General features: G+C 49.2%; 1 protein-coding gene across 6 annotated transcripts in view; it reads left to right on the forward strand.

The window, feature by feature from the left end:
* The window catches only part of STK33 (serine/threonine kinase 33), a 1615433-nt gene that overhangs the window by 1424941 nt on the left and 168193 nt on the right, over nucleotides 1–22299 (forward strand). The gene's annotated exons all lie outside the window — the stretch shown is intronic.

Raw genomic sequence — 22299 nt, forward strand, 5'->3', positions numbered from 1 at the left:
AATAACAAAGTGCCCTAACCTGTAAGACACTCCCGTCCCCTGCACACTCTCAAGGGCTAAAATGTGACAGGCAAATTTTTATTAACAAATAATGATGTCCATTTCTTCCATTGTTATAGATGTGAAACTTGGAGGAAATAAATTTATCAATTGTAAACAGGTAGGTAAAATTAAAAAAAAGCCTAAATCCTTTCTTTTATACTTTTTAAAATGATGTATTCCAGAGCCTAAAGCAAATGTAGCTCAACGTGTTTTTGGACGAGCATATCCCTTCTTCAGGAGAAAAATATGTAAAGTTAACAAAGTTAACAAACAAACAGAAACCAATAAGTAATTTATAGTGGTGCCACAATTCTTCAAATAATCTGAATCCTCAATTCTAAAACTAAAAGAAAGATATCCAAGTATAATGCTAGGTATACGTATGCACTAGAAGTTATTACCATTTATGATTGCAAAGTATCCTACCTTCCAGAACCAAGCATAGAGTGATTTCCTTGCAACAACTCAAAAGCCGAGACAAATATTGTAGGCCTACAATAACAAAACAAAGACCATTGTAATAACACAGCCAAATTAACTCAAGGGAAGTATAGCTACAAGGCACTGTACCTACTCATGAAAGAGCAACCAATGTTCAGGGAATATTTACCTGGCGATATAATGATTGCGTACTGTGCTGGCAAGGCTCACCGATCCAAATGAGAAAGCTGCGGTAAACTTAGCAAGAAAAGGGCCTAAAGTAATGACGTGAGGCATGTAAATGACAGTGACATCATGGCGTTGTTCAAAGAAGGAGTAACAATAGGTAAATTCAGACTCATTGATATAATGTAGATCCTTTGGGCTACAACATTTATTGTCATAATTTAAAGAGTCACACATGATGACTGACTGGCCCCACAGCTCAACTTGCATCAATAATTGTATAATAAACCAACCTCAAGTTTTGCAAATTATATAGGCAAAGAGAATTCTGTTTAAAATCCCAGTATGGCCTCACATATGAATATTTACAGAACAAAGGTCCTGTGTTATGCTATGCTTATGCCCATAGCAGTATTAACAATACACATGAAACCGCTAATACGGATATTCACAGTTCAATTGGAAGTTGAATTAGATTGCAGAAATCAGAACAATGAAATATACATATAAAACGGTATTTGCTTGCAGCATAATTGGCACCAATGTTATACTGGTCTATGCCTAAACTGGATAATGACTGGAGATCTATAGAGCAGGGGGTTACATCTATTCCGCTGGGCATGTTACCATTTATTAAGCACAATGTCAGGGGAACGGGAGGCTCATTATTAGAAGGCGACCAGATGTACCTTATGATACTGGGACCAAGCCCTGTGGTGGAAGAAACTGCCTCTGGGCCTAGGACCCTATATCCCTATGTGGTACAACAAAGAATTTTCCCCAGGATGGAGTAACTCTTTCCGAGTAGGTTGGGAGGGGGGGTGTTGTTTGAGACACTTTACGTCTGATGGACTTCTACCGCCACGGTGTGCCGGTCCTTTTTGAAGACTCTAAAAACATATTTAATGCTGGAGAAAAGGAACTCTACAAATACATACAAATAGGACATTTGATCTCCCAAAGCCCGGAAACGGAAGCAGGTAAAAGGGCTACATCCGGAATAGAATGTATGATGCAGGAGGGAATAGCAGAAAAGGATATTTCAAAGCTTTATCTCCTGCTAGACAATGCCCAACCAATACTCCTGTATATGGACCGCTGGGATAGGGACCTGCGCATCACTATCTCAGATGAAGAAATTATAAGTTACTCACCATAGTGACTAACATACTCTTAGTCCATGGTCACCTTCCCTCCATACTGTATGGGCGTCCCTTCCAGGAAACGGGAGACAGAACCTTTTTCACCAGAAAAAGCCTTCCCCTTTAAATTTAGAGGCATTCAGGGGTGAGGCTGAGGGAGCATGCACTGCCCTGACTCCGCCCTCCGGCGCCACACATCAGTGCCCATTGGCGCGTCGACAATAGATTTAACATTGCCTAATGACACCAGTATTATGAGGGGGAGGTTGGTGGGACGTATGGAGGAAAGGGGACTATGTACTAAGAGTACGTTAGTCACTACGGTGAGTAACTTATAATTACTCTTATGTCCCGTCCCCTTTGCTCCATACTGTACGGCCGATTACAACTGATTGTAGCCCCAGGGTAGAGAGGAGACCCTCCTTATGCAAATAGGTTCCTGAGAACCGCCTGTCCGAAAGCAGCCTCAGATCTAGAGCCGGCATCCAAAAAGTAATGCTTGCAGAAAGCCGAGGGAGAGGAGCCCTGCTGATGACTTGCCAAGGGACATGGCGCCGGAAAGCAATGGATGTTGCCTTGGTCCTGACTAGGTGGGCATGCATGTTGGGCGGGAGTGGCTTGTGCTGGCCGTCATACACTTCTTTGATGGCAGAGACCATCCAGAGGGATATGGAAGCCTTAGAGGCCTGATAGCCTGGTCTTGAGCCTGCAAAAGTGACAAACAGGGTGTCCGATTTGCGGAAGCACTTGGTCCTGTCCAAGTAGAATTTCAGGGCATGACTGACATCCAGGCAGTGCAGCACTCTCTGTGCTTTGTCTTTGGGATCGGGGAAAAACATCTCAAGGACTATTTCCTCGTTCAAGTGGAAAGCAGACAGAACCTTGGCAGAAATGCCAGGTGTGTCCGCAGGACTACTTTGTCCTTGTGAATGGTAGTATATGGTTGCAAGGCAACAGCGCCTGGATTTCGTTGACTCTACGAGCCGAGGTGAGGCCGACTAATAAGGCCGTCTTGATGGTGACCAGCCTGATGTCCACTGACCCCATTGGCTCGAACGGTTTGTGAGCCAGGGCGCCCAAACCTATGTTAAGGTCCTACACCGGGTGCAGTCTCTTGACAGGCGGGTAGAGCCTTGCAAGTCCCGTCAGATGTTTCTTGACAATAGGGTTGGAGGAGGAGAAAATGCCTTCCTCCGAGTTCCTGTGCGCCCCAATGGCTGCAAGGTATGTGCGGCAGGTGTCCACCTGCACGCCTGAATGGGCAAGGTGCGCCAAAAAGGAAAGCACGTCATCCAAGGTGCATGCCAGGGGGTAGATTCCCTTGGAGTCAGCCCATTGGCAGAATCTGGTCAATTTGCGTTTGTACTGGGCCCTTGTAGCCCTGCTCCTGGTTCCCTGCATGATTTCCAGATTGGCCTGTGAGAGGCTAGGGTGCCGAAGCGTTACCTGCTCAGGTACTACGCTGTGAGGGCTAGTTTCCCTGGCGCAGGGTGGATGACTCTGTCCCCCTGCTGTGCCTGACGATGTGCTGGGCCTGTCGGAAGGTGAATCGTGGGCACTACAGAGAGACTGAGCAGCTCTGAAAACCATGGCTTGGCTGGCCACCATGGAGCTATTAGAATGATGAGGAGTTGGCGAGACGCCTTGATTTTGCAAATTACCCTGTGGGCGGAAAGGCGTAGGCCTTCATGCCGGTCCACTGGAGGTGAAATGCGTCGGCCAGAGATCCGGGGCCATGACCTTGCCAGGATGCGAACTTTGGACACTTCTTGTTGTGCCAGGTGGCAAAGAGGTGCACCTGGGGGTGACCCCACCTATTGAAGATCTCCTGAATAACTAGGTTCTTTAACTGTCACTTGTAATTGTCAGCTCCCAGCCTGCTGAGCCTGTCTGCTTTCAGGTCGGATTCACCCGGTAGGTGGACTGCCGTGAGGTAAATGTCGTTTTCCAGGGCCCACTCCCACATGCTGATCGCCAGTCTGCACAGAGGAGGGGATCTGGTGCCTCCCTGCTTGTTGACGTAGTACATGCTGGTCGAGTTGTCCGTCTGGATGAAAACAACCCTGCCCTTGAGAAGTGGTAGGACTGCCCTGAGCGCCAGCCAGATGGCATTCAGCTCTAGCCAATTGATGTGGTATTCCTGCTCCTGACGAGTCCAGGTGCCGTGGACCGAGAGATCGTCCAGGGTGGTTCCCCAGCCCTCGAGAGAGGAATCCGTGGTGATGCTGGCCTGTGGAGTGAGCGGCCGGAAGGGCTTGCCTGTCCATAGGTTGCAGTCTCTGGACCACCAAGTGAGGTCTGGGTGAAGAGATGGAGGAACGTTGATCATCTTGGATTGAGAGTCCAGCTCCTGGTTCCATGGGGCTGCGAAGTTTGTTTGTTTAATATTTATTATGCGCACCAGACCTAAGGGTATCAGGGCGCAAGCAATAAGAAGTCATGAAGCTTGGTACACAAGTTACATTAATTACAATGTTATTAAAAAGGAAAGGAAGAAAAGGAGCATCTAAACTAGCAGGTATTGGATATAAGGTACATACAGTAAATAGTGTTGAGGAATAAACAGATAGTTCTATATACAGTCATATTCACAGTTATTTACAGGTGATGTCAAGTTCTGTAGGTTCATGTATCATCAGTCTGTGGAGCCATATAATCAAGTTTTGCCTGAATTTAGCGAAGGTTTGGTCCATTCTGAGTGTGGGAGGTAATGAGTTCCACAGTTAAATTGGTGCCCCCAATGGTAGATAGTTTACTTTGAGGCACCTGAAGGCAGTTGGAATTGGCTAGTCTCATGGGTCTAGTAGATGTTTTTCTAGAGAACCTTTCTATTAGATATTGTGGTGCTTTATTGTTTAAGCATTTGTGGATGAGGGATGCTGTTTTTAGTTGTATTTTCTCGTGGGTGGATAGCCACTTGTGCTTCCTTCTTGTTTCAGAAATATGTTCTTTCCTAGAGATACTGAGGGCAGCTCTAAGAGCATTGTTTTGGAGTATCTGTATTTTGTTAATAATGTATTTATTGGTTTCCGATATATAGGGCGTTACAGTAGTCTAATTTGGATAGGATAAGGGCTCTGGCTAGGATCATGCAACTATTGGAAGAGAGGAATTGTTTGCCAGCTCTAATTAATTTGCATGTGTATGCTGTTGAAGAGGCTAGAGTGTTTACCTGTTTAGTGAATGTTAGGGTGGAATCTAAGTGAAAAACTAAAGTTTTTACTTCATTGGCAACCTTAATAGAGTTCCCATCTATGATGAAAGATGAGTAGTCCTTGCCAAGACTGGTGAGAAGGGGTGCAGATCCCAGGATGAGAAGCTCTGTTTTATCATCATTCAGGCAGAGGCCGTGAGTGGCCATTCATGCCTGAACAATGCTGTAAATTCTATTCACCAATGCTGAGTCCATGCTATAGTCCCCGGTAAGTGGTAGGAGGATCTGGGTATCATGTACATAATTAGTGTAGGTGATACTCAGATGGTCCAAATCATCAAACGGGGGCTTGGTGAATATATTATACATGGTTGGAGAGACACATGAACCTTGGGGCACCCCGCAAGTGATGGGGATAGGGTCCGCAGCGGCAGATGGCGAGAAGACCCTCATAGTTTGGTCGCTAAGAAAAGATTGTATCCACACTATTGCCTCCCTGGAGAAGTGGGCAGCTGAATCCAAGTGGTTGGAAGTGCAGCTGAATCTTCCTCATCCTTAGTCTTGTGTGTGGAACGGCTAATATGACCGCTGCCAGTAGACTCAGGAGATGTTGGTACCACCATGCCGAGGTCACTTCTTTGCTGAGGAAGTGGGCGGTGGCTCTCTTGATGGCCGAGATTTTGTCCTCCGACGGAAATACCTTCTCGGAGCACGTGTCCCAGATGAGGCCCAAGAATGTCAGAGTTTGCGTAGGCTGCAGCTGTGACTTCTTGAGATCATAAGGGCATGGGAAGAATGGTGAACCGCTTCCGGAGATGTAGCCCTGACGAGTCAGTTATCGAGTAATGGGTAGATGTGGAGGCCCTGCGCTCTGAGGAGGGCCGCCACTGGATTCATGAGCCTGGTAAATACCCTGGGGGCCGAGTTGAGGCCAAAAGGAAGGACCTTGTATTGCAAGTGGAAGCCCATGATCCTGAACCGTAGGAAAGAACGATGGGGCTGCCAAATCGGGACGTGTAGGTACGTGTCCTTCAGATCCAGGGAGCACATCCAGTCTCCCTTGTCCAATGTCCCCGCTATAAAAGCTGGCATAACCATCTTGAATTTTTGCAGGCGTAAGGAGAGGTTGAGGGTAGAAAGGTCCAGCACAACTCTCGGGCCCGCCTGGTTCTTCTTCTGAATGATGAAAATCCTGAAGTAAAAGCCAAAGCCTCACTGGGAGGCTGGGACTTCCTCCACTGCCTGGCTCTCTACGAGCGACCGGATTGCCACCAAAAGAGTTTCTGTCCCAACCTGTTGGAGTGGAGTGGAGTGGAGGGGAGGAGGGAGGAGAGGCTGGTATAGTAAGGCGGTACCCCGTGGATACCATGGATAGGATCCAGGGGTCCACGAAATTCTGGTGCCAGAAATGTGCGTGGAGAACAAGCCTGCCCCCCACCGTAGACATGTGGACCCGAAGGGGCATGTCATGCTTTCTTTCCCTCGGAGGCTGTTGCTGAGGAGGGGGACTGGAAAAAGCCCATACTCCCTGCCCCCCCCTGCGCTTTTTGTTGCTTGAGCCGGTTCTGAGATGGCGAGCGGTCAGGCTGCCTGGATCTGCGTTCCTGGAAGCCCCAGAGCCTTCTATATGTACAACCTCTTTCTGAGTGCTGCTGAGGTTGAGTGTACGATTTGGGCGTGGTCTTTGTAAGGATGGGCAAAGACTTAGCTGTTTGTGAGCTGTTTTTCTTTTTGTCCAGCTCTTCGTCCGTAGAGGAGTGGAAGAGGTCCCCCCCCGCTGGAATGGTAGATCTAGTATGTGTTCCTGGACATTTGGGTTGAATTGTGTTGCCCGGAGCCTGGCTGTCCTTCTCATGTCTGTGGCAATACAGATGGCACGGCCTGAGGTGTCAATATGGGCACTGTGGATTCCATGAGGTCATGCGCGACCAGTTTGGCCTCAGCTAGCCCCGCCTTAAAGCGTGATTGGCTCTGGGTGGGGAGTTCCAGGAGGAAGTCCGCAATTTCCCGCAATAATCTTTGGTTGGCGGCTGCCAGCATGGCATCAGCGTTGGCCTGACGTAGATGTAAAGAGGCGTTGGAGTAGAGTTTCTTGCCATACGCCTCCAAGATCTTCTCCTCTTTGCCTAGCAATGCCGCAGAGGAAGAGGCTGAGGACGCCAGAACCCCCTCGGCCGGCTGCTCGACCTCGGGTTGTGGTAGGCCCAGGTACTCCGCCAGACCAGCAAGACGTTTGTGGAAGGCCCCAGCTGAGGATGGGGAGTCCGGATCCTCCTCCTCATCCGTATCCTGTGGAGGAGGAGTAGTAATTGGCGCCAAAAGCTGGGGTACAGGGACCACGGCCGGAGGCTGAGGAGGCAGCGAAGGTTGTGGAGTCGGCTGTGGAGCCGGAATAGGCGACTGCACCAGGGCCTGGGGGGCCGATGGAGGCGTCTGTGGTGCCGCTAGCATGGCGGGAATGACTTCCCTGATGGCGTCTTTGAGGATAGCGCCCATCCGAGGTGACTTCATGAGTCGGAGGAACCTCATGAAGAAAATCTCCTCGCTGACTGAAGCGGTGGCAGGGGGAGGTGACGGGGTAGCGGAAGGCTACTGAGGCCGCTTCATACCCTGTCCGTATGGACGCAAAGGAAAGCTGCCCTGCGCATAAGTGGGGTAGGCTGTAGGCTACATACCTGGTTGAAGCCGGTCCCACCTTGACACTCGTTCTTCGCCGAATTCCTGGAATGGCATCGGACGGGTGCCTCTTTCTGGCGCAGCCGCCATTTTGTCGGGCTGCCTGCAACGTTTTGCTCGGCCCGCTGGGCTTGGCCTCATCCAGGACTCTTGTTTGTGGATCACAAGGCCTACCCTACTTCTCGGGCCTAGGCCCGGTAGGTGTGACACCCTTGACCCGGTGGTCGGTAGAGCTGCGTTTAGGCGCCCCCTCAGACATATTGCTGGTATTAGGGCATATCCCCTCGGCATGGTGCTGGTACAAGGGTGGAGCCCCTCGGGTGAAGACCCGGTAAAAGAACCTTCTGGTCCCTCAACACTGTCATCGTGAGGATCCGAGGATCCCTCGGCCCGGAGGCCGGTAGCTGCAGCAGCCTCGGTGCAAGCGCTGGTAGAAGGACCTGACCTGACCCGTCCCTCCCGCGCGGGAGAGTCCCTGGGAAGGAGTCTATCCTTGCAGGGTGCGATGGAGAATATCGGCCCTACCTTGGGCCTGGTTCGATGCTTTACGAAGTTCTTGAGATCCTCTGGAGGCGATATCTGGAAGAGCTCCCTCTACCTGGCTTGTCTGTGCCTCAGCGCTTTCAATGACAGCAAGTCAAACGCTGAACAAGATTGCCAACGGTGGTCTGGGCCAAGGCAACGTAGGCAGAGGGTGTGGGGGTCTGAAGTTGGGAAGAGTCAGTTGCAGGACGGACACCTGCTGAAACCTGTAGAAGTCAGCATGCGCCGGGGAGGAGCGTGATGTCTGATGACTGAGTACCTGAATGATAAAAAGACAAAGAGAAGAAGTATCCGCGCTTGGAATTACATGGCCGAAGCCAAACCCAGGAGCGCTGTTGAATTCGGCCCGTTCCCATCGACACGGAAAATGGGACTGCGGTGTGGCGCCAGAGGGTGGAGTCAGGGCAGCGCATGCTCCCTGGGCCGTACCCCTGTGCGCCTCTAAATTTAAAGGGGAAGAAGGTTTTTTCTGGTGAAAAAGGTTCCGTCTCCCGTCCCTTCTAAGGGGCGCCCATACAGTATGGAGGAAAGGGGACGGGACCTAAGAGTATGGAGACAGATATGGAAAAGGGCCCACAAAAGCTCTAAGTGCACTTCCATTAAGGAATCAGCTTATAAAATGTGTTACAGGTGGTATTTAACTCCACCACGGCATACACAGAATGAACCCACAGCTATCACCACTTTGCTGGAGAAAATGTGGCTCCTCGGGAGATCTAGGCCATATGCAGTGGACCTGTCCAAAGGCCAGGTTCTTTTGGAAAGATATACTGGGACATATCAAAGATATAACAGGGGTAGCAATGCCTTCATCTCTGGAAGTAATTTAGCTTGGTGCAATATCAGAGAACTTGTACGCTGCGAGTGGAGCCATAGCAATGCTCATCATGCACCTTTTGACTGCAGCCCGAATCGTGTTCTGGCTATGGAAAATGTATGTGCACTCACTACCACGAATTATCAGAAGTTTCTTAAAACCTGAGCCCCCTTTTATGAGTTTGTTAAAGAAAGGGAACACTTCCACAAGCCAGGCCTACTGAAAAACTTTTCCATGCTCTAAATGCATGGCAATAATGCACTGGGTTTGGGGAACCGGAGCTGGGCTTTAAAGCCCCATGATCTATTGTTTTGCCATACGGGTTGGGTGCGGGGGGGTGGGGTGTTGAAGTTTTTTATTTTTTTATTACAAAACTCATGTCACCAATGCAAGAAAGGCTGCCAATGAACTTTTTATGGTGGTCTCCAAATGTATTCAACTCTTGGTTTTGTTGGTATTATAATCAAAACTATATGGCTACTGGTGAAACCTTTGGGTGACAATGTACAATAAATAGTTTAAAAAAAATGCAAGTGGTGCTTTTTGTTTGAGGTTTTTAATTTGTTTTTTATTATTTAAATGCAGGGTTGGGCAGACGTTAATTGAAGGGGAAAGAAGAGGTGGTTTGAACACAACCCCCTAATGGGAGGGCTGTACAACCACTAACCTGAAGATGGGGCAGTGCACCCAACCCAGTAACAGAAGCTAAACCTCATTGTGGCAGGTATTGTAGCAGAGAAGGTGGGGGGTGGCGGTACAGTTCTCCAGCATGGGGTCTGGCATGGATTCACATGCTCATTAATAATGACACAGGCAGGCCGGGAATCCTTGGTAAAAGAAAAAACAGTTTCAGTTTCGCTTGCAAACTATCTTTCTTCTATAAACCAATCACTGAACTCTGGGGCATACAGTCCCCTGCCAATGACTGCCCTATCCCTAAGCCCCTCCTCTGGCAGCCATCTTCAGATTTGGTAGCACGTAAAGTGGTAGTATGACTAAGAAGAGCCGCAGAGGGGCAGGAGGGAGGGTTCACATGTGAATCCATGCCAGACAAATGCTGGCGAACAATAGTTACAGGTAAGTAACTTGTTCCTTCTCCAGCATGGGGTCTGGCATGGATTAACATTCTCATAAATAAAGAATAGATAGCAGTACAACATTACACAACCACGGGAGGTGGCAAGGCTCAACAAAAACAATTAGTCCTACCTCTGTAACAGGCTCACCTTCAAGTGAACAGGTTGCATAGCACTGCTTGGCTGACCCTGGACTCCTCTCTGGAATCCCTGTCAATGCAGAAGAATCTTGTGAAGGTGTGCATGGACCTCCACCTAGCAGCTCTACAGATGTCCAGCACGGGCACACCAGACAGGAACACTGTTGTCGCAGCGATTGCTCTGGTGGAATGGGCTCTCGGACGGCCGGGCAGCTGTCGGTTTGCCTTGCCAACCGGTGACAGTGATACAGCTGGAGAGCCACCTGGAGATGGAAGCCTTGGACAAGGCCTTCCCATGGTTCACAGGACCAAAGTTCACGAAAAGTTGAGACGTCTTCCCGGAAACTCTTGCGTGCGTGCCTGCTGGACTCCATTGGAGCTTTGTTTTTTGTTCCTCCACCCCGATCGCGCCCTCCTCTCCGCAACCATATTCCCTGTCTTGCTTCCAAGTTTCCCTCTCCTCACCTGCCTCCCAGCCCGCCCCCTCCCCTGATTGGGCATCGGTTCTAGCCTTTGCTGGTCTGGTGCCTGGCCTCCCTGCCTGCACACAACTTTGTTATCGGTGCTTGCAGGTGAGTGTTGGCCCCCTCGGCACTGCTGGACTCCATTGGAGCTTTGCTTTTGGTCCCTCCACTCCTGATCGCACTCTCCTCTCTCTGACCCTCTTCCCCGTCGTGCTTCCTTGTTTCCCTCCCTCCACCCGTCTCCCAGCCCGCCCCCTCCACTGATTGAGCATCAGAAACCCTCCTAGAGCACACTTCCCGAGCAGCCCCTGTCTGTGCAGCCCCCGTCTGTGCAGCCCCCGTGGTGAAGGACAGCAGCTCCTGAAGAAGCAGCTCCACACCGTGTTGGCCCGTGTTAGCCTGTGGTTCCTGCAGCCGTCAACAAGCAGCGACCAACAAACAGTACCAGCCAGATGCAATGTCCAGAGGCGCCAAATGGGGGACCCGACTTCATCAACCAGCATCAACGGATAAGGTAGGAACAATGTTTCAATTTCACTGATATCAGTAAACACCCAGAATCTCAACCCACCACACAGCAGCACCACCGGTAAAGAAACACACCAACTAGTCACACCCATCATTCTCACTAGGAAATCCATCGTCAACACAAAATGTTTTAAAAACCCTTCATACTGTGAAACCTAGGACTCTCAAATCTAGATGCGTTTCGCCGTACCCTACTGTATTGTGAAACCTAGGCCTCTCTCCCACTATACAGGACTCTCAAATCAAGGTGTGTTTCCCCTGTAGGCATATTGTAATGTGAAACCTAGGCCTCTATCCCACTATACTGGACTCTCAAATCTCAGTGTGTTCCCCATATCTGCCTAGTATACTGTGAAACCTACTGCATTGTGAAACCTAGGCCTGTCTCCCACTATACATGACTATCGAATCTAGGTGTGTTCCCAATATCTGCCTATTACACTGTGAAACCTACTGTATTGTGAAACCTAGACCTGTCTCCCACTATACATGACTCCCAAATCTAGGTGTGTTTCCCTGTACCCTATTGTATTGTGAAACCTAGGCCTCTCTCCCACTATACAGGATTCTCAAATCAAGGTGTGTTTCCCCTGTAGGCATATTGTAATGTGAAACCTAGGCCTCTATCCCACTATACTGGACTCTCAAATCTCAGTGTGTTCCCCATATCTGCCTAGTATACTGTGAAACCTACTGCATTGTGAAACCTAGGCCTGTCTCCCACTATACATGACTATAAAATCTAGGTGTGTTCCCCATATCTGCTTATTATACTGTGAAACCTACTGTTTGTCTCCTTCCCCCTCCCTTTACTTGTTCCCCCCCCCTCCCTCCAGCACTATCTGAAATGTCATCAGGCCTAGTACCTGTCTGTTTCCCATTTCCTTCCTAACTGTGTTTTAACTCTTGCACTATCTGAAATGTCACCAGGCAGAGTACGATAGTTAATTTCACATTCTTGTTGTTTATGGCCTGTAAGAATGTAATTGTATTTTCCCTTGTTCCCTCCCTTGCCGTGAAGCGCTTTGAAACACATTGTGTATAGGTGCTACATAAATAAACTATCATATATCATATCATATTGTGAAACCTAGGCCTATCTCCCACTGTACATGACTCTCAAATCTAGGTGTGTTCCCCATATTTGCCTATTCTACTGTGAAACCTACTGTATTGTGAAACCTAGCCCACATCTCCATATCTGCCTTTTACATCTGCCTTCTCCGCACTGGACAAAGATCACTGCAGCCGAACAACATCGAAGCCTACAGTACGTATACATTACACCACTTCTGTGGACACAGACCGCAGGCACATCCAAACATCCATGCACCATACAATGAAGCTATGGCTATGCTCATCAGGTCTAGCAGTGCATCTAGCCTTTCAAACTGAAACACCTAATGCACCTCAACACCTCTGCCACTAGCATACCGAGACGTCCAACGAAAAAAGAAATTCGGTATAGCTGGCCACACATCAAACAATAGCACTCTTATTGCAAACCTCCACCAGTGCCCACCCAGGTGCGTGGCCTCTTTGGGCCGCTTAGTCGAGCCTAGCCAGCCAGTCTTAGAAAAGATTCACACACGTATCACCTAATCTAAAATTCTTAGAAGCTCCAGCACTTTGACTAACCTCCAGCACTTTGACTACAGTCACCGAGGGTGTTTCAACTACAAATGGGGAAAGAGCGCTATATAAATAACCAAATACAATACAATACAATTCTTCTTGTATGAAATAGCAGGTATTGCATGTGACAGTCAGCGCTATGTTAAAGCCTAATATTCACAACGTGCAGAAATAATCTCTATCAGTTTACATTTTGCTTACATTGGTAAAAGAGGAAGACAACAGAACAGTTAACAGAAAATAAGCTTCAGATCACAAGCGGAACAGTTGAGACAACCATAAAAAGATGATTTTGTCATTTCAATGCATAAGTCTCACAACGTGCAAAACTGGTCTCTAACAGCTTAAATCCTATGCTTTCATCAGTAAAAGACAGAAAAGTTAACCATTTAGAGCTGAATTTGTGAACTTCATATTGCTAGTGTAGATATTTGAACATTGGGTTTAGAGCTGATATACCACTGTCCACTGCTTAAGAATACACAGTGTCCCCAATTATTATATGGAAGCCTAGATTAGAGTTGAGAGAGGGTAGAAAAGAGGAAATTATTGTACCAATGAAAACCTCAACTAGAGTCTAATCCTGGCTCTCAGTAATGAATGGGGAAAGGTATTAGAAAGTGTCTGGATGCAGTTCATAAAAATGAAGCAAAATATAACTCCCCTTTCATTCTGAAGAGGTCTTCCTCCAGCCCAGGTATAAGGCACAATGGTTAGGCCTACTGTTAAAACAGGAGAGGGTAGTGTCTTACCCCTTCGCTCATTCATTTTCTTTGGAAGCTTACTCCCTTAGAACCAAAGCTTTGCGGTTCTATGGGTATATTCGAGAACCTTGAGTTTTTGAAAGTGGGTGGAAGATTCTCTTCGCAGTTGCAGTTTTTTGCCAGTGGTGCCTGGAGAGACATGCCCATCCACTTTATGGAATGGTAGATCAGGTACTATCTTTCCTGTCTCACGTGGCAGTGTCTGGACTCTCTCTGGATTCATGCCAAACTTCTCTGTCGGCAATAGGCACCTATCTCAGTGTGGGCGCTAAATGTATACCTCTCTCAAATTCTGTGGTCAAAAGACATATGCTCAGAATGCACAAGCTATATATTCTCACACCATTGCTCCCCATCCCATCTGTTATCTAAATAATATCTTGACTACTCTTCATCACAAACATTTTGAGACCATGGCTTTAGCTGACATACTCTTTATTAATTTTAAACAGTGTTTTGGTGACAGTACCTTCATCTCGCCCCATTGGAAAAATGCAAGCTCAGTGTTGGGTGAACCCTATTTGAGGTTCCATTGGGAGAAAGTGACACTTCTCCAGCATGGGGTCTGGCATGGATTCACATGCTCATAAATATTCCCTGTCATCAGGCTGGGAATCCGTGGTAAAATAAAAACAGTATCCCTTTCACTTAAAAACTGTATTTCTCATCTAAACCAATCACTGTACTTTAGATCATACTGCCCTCTTCCAATGACAGTCCTCTCCCTAAGCCCCTCCTCTGGCAGCCATCTTCAGATTTGTACCACACGCCTTAGTGTTGGGAGTTCTTGAGTTTGCTCTCTGAGCTATTTGAATGTTTTTTCGTGTTTCCGACAGGAAAAGTTCCATTTTTGTTTCAAAAGACTGGGCTCTTTTTTTCCATCTGCTGACAGCGGTGACCCGTTTTTGAAGTTCCACGCCCCTCAAGGGCAAAGAACCATCGAAGATTCTACAAGATCTTTGGCCTACTTCCGCCCTCAGACCATGACGGAGGAAGAGGAGGACGGACGGTCTCTCTTCAGGCCCTGCACCAAATGCAGGCTACGGAATGTGTTTGTGTAGGACAAGCACCTGCAAAGCCTTTACTGCCTGCACTCGGAGCACAAGGAAGTAGAGTGTGAGATATGCCTCAGTTTCTCCAAGAAAACGACAAATGACAGGCATAGTAGGCTGGCGGCATGGCTTAACATCAAGGCCTCTGACCCGTGCTCCGAGCAGGGTCATGCCTCGCCCAGGACCAGCCGGACCGAGGTACAGTCTTCTAAGTTTTTTAAGGGCGCCGCATCCGTGGGGGCCCAAGATAAGGCCAAGAGCCGCAAGTCTGAGTCCACCGCAGAAATACGTCCCAAAGTGGATAGGGCGCAATCAGCATTACCTTCTGCCTCCATTGCCAGACTACCATCAAGCTCCTCATCAAAGAGGAAGTCATCTACCCCGGCTAAACTACGTGAGAAATCTGAGATGCCATGGATGGAGGAGATGAAAGCTGCATAGCTTAAGCAGGTTCAACCGGCACAGACAAAGGCCTCGTCAGCGGCTCCGTCGACGACAACTACTATCAAAGCAGCTATGGGTGGTGATCCTATGTGGGTAGCTCCCATGGCTCAGGAAGTATCCCTGCCCCCACGGTGTGACACCACCACAGTGACTTTGGCAAAGTCTGCAGGCACGCCAGAAGGGGTGCAACAGGGCCAGGCCTCGGTTCAAGACCCTTAGGGGGGGAAACAGAGGGGGGGCGTGGAGGCACCAAAACAGCCCTCCCAGGCAGTCGCCCATACCATGGAGGTTTCGTCCACGGACGATGAAGATCAAGAGTCCTTACACACGGTCCAGGAGGATGTTGAAGTTTTCCTGTTCTGCCTTCTCAGCCGAGGGACATTTCCTTGGATATTCTGTCTTAGATCCAAATGAGGGTGCCTCCGGTTCCAGTACCTATGGTTCCCCAGCTCCCTGAACAGCCTCCAGCGTAGAAGACAAAGCGTCATCCAATGCCCCCATTTCAGCCCCCTTAACCACGTAGGGTCCCTTCTCCCCCAGCAGACCCAGACACGGGGATGGATACGGCCACAATGACGGAGACATTGTTTCAGCAGACAGTGAATCGCCGCATTTGGATGCTTCACACAGGGTGTCCCACCGGACAAGGCGGGATTGTTCCACTCCATGATCGGCAGGACCTCCAAGCTATTCCAGCTGATGCCTGAGGAAACCAAGAAGGCAGGCATTTTGTATCAATGGTGTGAAGCCAAGACGAAGATGATCATGGCAGTTCCTTTTCTGAACGATGTTTGGGAGGAGGGCCTGGCTCTCATGAAGAACCCTTGCACGGCTCCAGTCAAACGGGATAGGCTGGAGAAGAAATATAGGGTGCGGACTCCGCACCCAAGTGCCTGCGGTCACAGCCGTCTCTGGATTTGGGGGGCCTGCGGACGCGATGAAATGGTCGGCTAACCCGTCGTCGTTGTCTTCGGTCCCGCCAGACAGTTGGGGAAAAGGATGCACGCTATGGGAAAGAATACACTGTGGCTTCCACCATCAAAGCGGCCAATGCACTGGCGATCCTGGCTAGGTACAGCAGGTAATTGTGGTACATGTTGGGACCGATCCTAGAGTTCCTCCCTGATGATAAGAAAATGGAGGCTATCGCTCTGTCGGAGGAAGGGGAAGTGGCGTCGGATCACATCACAGTGGCATTGGAGGTCACTGACACGGGGTTCCGGCAAACGGGGAACGATCTCTGCCTTCGTCGACAGGGTAAGATAAAAGCTACCAATTTTGTGTCAGGAGGTCCAAGCGAAGGTGCTGAACATGCCCTCGACTGAGAATCTGTTTTGGAAGGCCAATCAACGAGTCCATCCAGGCCATCAAGATGGTTACGGAGACGGCCCGGTCACTGGGCACTCTCCAACAGCACTGTTTCTTTCGCTCCTCCAGGAGAAAGCCAAGCAGTTCTTTGAAAGGGTTCTCCACGTCTTACTGACAGCCTTCCAGGTCCTCAACGCAAGAAGCCTAGAAAGGCCATTCCCAGGCTTAGGGTAGCTGAGGACCGTGCTGCCGTTGCTGGCACCGAAGCAAGCCTGAACTGACTGGGATTTCGGGCCCCAACTCGTGCACCCCAGTGACGAGGTTCATCAGCGAGTAGAGAAAAATCACCACAGACAGAGTATATTCCAGATACTTAAGAAGACGGGGCGGCTGGAGGCCCATCCAAGACCTATGATATCTGAACAAATACTTAAAGTCCCAAAAGTTCAGTATGGTCATGTTGCAACACGTGCTCAGCCACCTGGAAAAAGGAGACTTCCTGACGTCGTTGGACCTGGAGGACACCTATTTCCACATGCCCATTCACAAGAAACCTTGGACATTTCTACTTTTGTGGTGCAGGGCCCCACTACCAGTTCAAGGACCTACCTTTCGGCTTTATGTAGACCCCAAGAGTGTTCACGAAATGCCTGGCACCAGCAGGGGCCCATCTACGCCTGCAAGGTATACACATATACCCTTACCTGGACGGGAGCTGGCTGACGATCACACAGAGAAATCCGTCCGACTACTGCCAGATCTGTGATTCTCTGTCAACTATCCAAAGTCCTGCTTAATGTCATAGCAGAACGCACTGTTCCTCGGCACCAGACTCAACACAGTGGCTTGCATGGCGTCGCCCCGGAGGAGAGGATATCAGCCATCCAAGGAAAGATGCAATGGCTGTCGTCAACGAAGACGGCCACGTTGCGGGCCAAAAAAAAGTTGTTTCTTTGCATGATGTTGTCCTGCATCTACCTTGTCCGTCTCTGCAGGTTGCAGATGCGACCCCTACAGGAATTCCTGGATGCCCACTGGATACAGGTGCCTGGAAGCTTCTTGGACAAGATCTCTCTCATCAAAGAGTTCGGTCAGGCGATAGGATGGTGGGGATCTGTTCCAACATTGCCCAAGGCACAGGATTTCAAAACCCCCCATACCAGGAGACGGTCACCACGGATGCCTCCATGGAAGGTTGGGGGCGCACACAGACGTTTGCACGCCAGAGGCCTGTGACTGCCGTAGGAGAAGGATCTTCGGATCAACATCCTGGAGCTACGGGGCGTTTTCTGGGCCCTCAAGTAGTTACTACCGTCTCTGAAAGGCAAACTGGTGAGCATCTTCATGGACAACACCACCAACATGTTTTACATCAGGAAGCAGAGGGCCACTCGATCCCCGGTGCTCTCCAAGGAAGCGCAGGGCTTGTGGCACGGGGCCGTTGGACAGGGGATGTTCCTCATTCCCCTCCACCTGGCGGGAGCCAAGAACACCATGGCAGACTCCCTCAGCAGGGAACTGTGCTCCTACCACGAGAGGTAGCTATGTCAGGATCAGGTGGACAGCCTGTTTGTCAAATGGGGAAGACCCCAGATCGATCTGTTTGCGACAGCGGCGAACTCCAAATGCCCGAAGTTTGCCAGCCGATTCCACCAGCTGAGGAGCCTGGGGGACGCATTCTCCTTCCCGTGGGAAGAGCTGTTTTTGTACATGTTTCCTCCGTTCCCTCTCCTGCTACGAGTAATCAACATACTCAGACAGTGTCAATGCAAGATGATGCTCATCGCCCCAGCATGGCCGAGGCAGATTTGGTATCCGGACCTTCTCAGCCTGTCAGCGTCACCTCCGGTCAAGCTCAGTGGTTCCAGATCCTCTCACCAGAGAAGATGGCACAATCCTTCATCACGAACCATGATCGCTGTACCTAAGGGCTTGGCTCCTGCAGCCCTAGAGCTTGGTGGGTATGAGGTGCCGACGGACTGCAGGGGGGTTCTCGCCAAGGCCAGGGCGTCATCGACCTTGAAGTGCTACGGTCACAACTGGGAGCATTTCTCTACGTGGAGCCTGTCGTAGAAGATTACCCCTCTGAGGGTCATGGTCCCACGGATCCTTCAATACCTGCTATCCTTGGCCAAGGCCGGACTGGCGCACTCCTCCATCAAGGTGCATCTGGTGGCTATCTCCCGCTACACGAGGTCCCCAGGAAGATCTTCACTTTGGTCCCACTGACTTGTCAAGGAGTTTCTCAAAGGACTTTTCTGATCTTTGCCACCGGTGAAGCCTCCTGCCCCGGCTTGGGAACTCAACGTGGTTCTGACAAGGCTCATGGGGGGCCCCCTTTGAGCCTTTGCATCAGGCCCCATTCAAGTTTTTCTTGTGCAAAATGGCTTTCTGTGTGGCCATCACCTCTGCCAGAAGGATAAGTGAGATCCAGGCCCTATCCTGCAAACCACCATACCTGTCTTTCCACGAATCTAGGGCAGTGCTGTGTACACACCCCTCTTTCATGCCGAAGGTTCAGTCGGAATTCCACCTCAATGAGCCTTTAGTGTAACCTGTTTTTTTTCCCGAAACCTTCATCGCCGTCAGATAGGGCCTTGCAATCGCTGGATGTTGCTTGTGCCCTAAAGTTTTACGTGGCACGCTCATAGAGTTTTCGGAAGACTTCACAGCTGTTCTTGATCTTTGGTCATGCGAACCATGGGAAGGCCTTGTCCAAGGTTTCCATTTCAAGGTTGCTCTCCGGCTGCATCACGCACTGTCATCGGTTGGCTAACCAACCGCTGCCCGGCCATCTGAGAGCCCACTCCACCAGAGCGATTCCTGCGATGATGGAGTTCCTTTCTGGTGTGCCCCTGCTCGACATCTGCAGGGCTGCTACGTGGAGGTCCACACACACATTCACGAAATTCTACTGCATCGACAGGGATTCCAGGGAGGAGTCAAGAGTCGGCCAAGCAGTGCTACGCAACCTGTTCTCTTGAGGTGAGTCTGGTGCATGGGTAAGTGTAATTGCTTCTGTTGAGCCTTGCCACATCCTGTGGTTGTGTAATGTTGTACTGCTATGTATTCGTTATTCATGAGCATGTGAATCCATGCCAGACCCCATGCTGGAGAAGGTTTAAGTTACTTACCTGTAACTATTGTTCTCCAGCATGGGTCTGGCATGGATTCACGTGCAAACCCTCCCTCCGACCACCCAGTTGCTCTTCTTGGTCATATTGCCACTTTACATGCTTACCAAATCTGAATATGGCTGCCAGAGGAGGGGCTTAGGGAGAGGACCATCATTGGATGGGGACAGTATGACCTAGAGGACAGTGATTGGTTTAGAGGAGAAATACAGTTTTTAAGTGAAAGTGAAACTGTTTTTCTTTTAACAGGAATTCCCAGCCTGATGACAGGGAATATTTTTGAGTATGTAAATCCATGCCAGACCCATGCTGGATAACACTAGTTACAGGTAAGTTACTTAAACCTTCTGACTCATCCCTCCTTTGTTCTCAAGGCTGTGCCTTCTGTGCATAGCAACAAAGAGCTTTCTCTCATTGTTTAATTCCTGAATTCCTTCTATTAATCAGAACTCACTCTGCACAACCGGGACCTGTGAAAGGCACTAAAGTTACACCTTGAGCGTCCCATGTCACTGAGGTAATCAGAACTCCTTTTTGTGACATTTGGAGTCCTCTCTGCTGGCCTCAAAACCACTAAAGCAATCATTGGCCGCTGTCTGGTAGCGTGTCCTGCCTAAGGACCTGTGTTCTCAGCTTGTGTAGGCAAAGGTGGCATCAGTAGCTTTTCAATGCAATGTTTGCCTAGAAGACATCCACAATGTAGCAACTTGTTGAACCCTCATGCCTTCCTCAGGACTGAAGCATGAGGTTGCTGTTCAGTTCAAACAGGCTATATTGCATAACTTTTTTTTTTTTACAACAATTTTCCACCCACTCTTTTTGTTTAGAATTCTTTACAAACTTTTATAATTTGGTGCTGAAAAGGGATATGACCTAGGAGAGAGTACAAGTTACCATAGTGAGCACTGTGCTGAGTCCGTAGTCCCCTTTCCTCCATACGTCCCACCCTCAAAAGGTAAGTTTGGGATTCGGCCACCACGGGGGCGCGGATATGAGCTAACGCATCTGTGTCGCTCTTGATCACAAGGGTATTGAAGGGTTGAAGGAATCTGAGCCCCCCCCCCAAAAACCCCAGTTAGTGACACCCGACTGCATTGATGATGAGGTGAACCCCGCCACCCAGCACCCCTGGGTGAAATCTTGTGCCAAAAAGACCTTTGCAAGCATTGTAACCACAGAACAACTGGGCTCCAGTACCCTGAGGGGATGTGGCCCAGCTGCGTAGGCCCGTCCGGGTGGAGACCGAGTTGGCAGCAGCTCAGAGAAAGTTAGAGATGTTTTGTGGTCACACCGTAAGGCCATCTCGAACAGGGAAAGGAACCACCCAAACTTGGTGTTTTGGTCGTTCGGAAAAACGGAGGCATACATGATGAGCTTTCTTCCTGCTCATCTCCTCTTAGTTCAGTTTTGGGATTCCCCTTCAGATTTAGGTTCACATGGTTTTAAACACTCCCAACCATGGTCAGATAGAACCTTGGAGAGGGCTGGACAACTGTTTCCGGAGAGTAGATTTAAGGAGCATGAGGTTGTGGCGATATCCTGTGACATGAGGCATTAAGCGTGTTTGACTATATCTGTCTTAAGGGGATTTTTCACAACCCCAGGTGGGGTGACGGGCTCTCATGCCTCCTGGCTCTCTTAGAACATATCATAAATAGTGCCAACTCAACAAAGGGGATGCTCTCCAAATTATACAAGGTCTTTGTGTCCGCCCATATGGTAGGAAGACGCAACTTAAAATATTACTGGCCCCAGCAGACTGGCTCCACAATTGAGGAGGAGACCTGGGAAAGAATATACAAGGTAATGTTCCATGGTAATCTGTTTACCTCAGCTATGGAGCACAATTTTAAAATGCTCCATGGCTGGCACCTCGATCCCCTAAAGTTATCTAAAATGTATAGTGGAGTCCCCACCTCTGCCCCACAGCATGCGGTCAGGTCGGAACGCTATTTCACATGTGGCGGGAATGTCCAGTTACATGTGATTTTGACGAATGAAATGTTATTGAATAAAATTATAACAAACAAAAAAATACCAATTTTTTTAAATTTTTCTTGGCGGTCGGGGGGTCCCCTACCCAAACCCTCAATTTCCCCACATTTCTAACCCCCTGAACCCCCACCACCCCTTTTAACTCCTTACACCCACCCCATATCTATTTTTTTAAATATTTAGTTTGTTATAATTTCATTTGTTATTTTAAATTCATTAAAATCACTGCATACTAGAATGTCCCAATTTCCGGGTGTATTGGTCTGAGGTTCTCAGTTGGATAGAGGAAATAGCAGGATTCCCTAGGATGTCGGAGGCTGTGCTGAGGGCAGGAAAATTGGTGCTAGCCCAGAAGTGGAAGAGTTCAGCCACACCCTCAAAGGCAGAATGGATGAGCAAGTTGTGGGATATGTTCTTAATGGAGAAGCTCACGGCATTGGTCAATAACTCAGTCTCCAGCTTCCACCAGGACTGGGGTCAGTTTTTGTTGAAATGGGGAGACAATAGTCCAGTGGTATAGTTTCTTGATGTAGACATGTAGATGTAAGTAAGCCCTGTCTGGAATCTTGCAAGATCAGAGTGTCGAAGCGGATGTGTGTTACAGCGCGGCTTGAGGTTTGTACCGTTGGGTACTTTCCTCTAATCATTGGAGGAAGCTTGTCGGCACTCGTCAGTGCTTGTGTTGGAGCGGCAGGTGTCCTCGGAGAAGAGGTAGAGCTGAGCAGTGTGGTGCCAGTGAGCCTGCAGGGTTATCTACCAGAGCCGGGCTGCTGACCGTG

Source organism: Ambystoma mexicanum, chromosome 11 (genome assembly GCF_040938575.1).
Source record: "Ambystoma mexicanum isolate Mex_15411 chromosome 11, UKY_AmexF1_1, whole genome shotgun sequence".
Taxonomy (NCBI): domain Eukaryota; kingdom Metazoa; phylum Chordata; class Amphibia; order Caudata; family Ambystomatidae; genus Ambystoma; species Ambystoma mexicanum.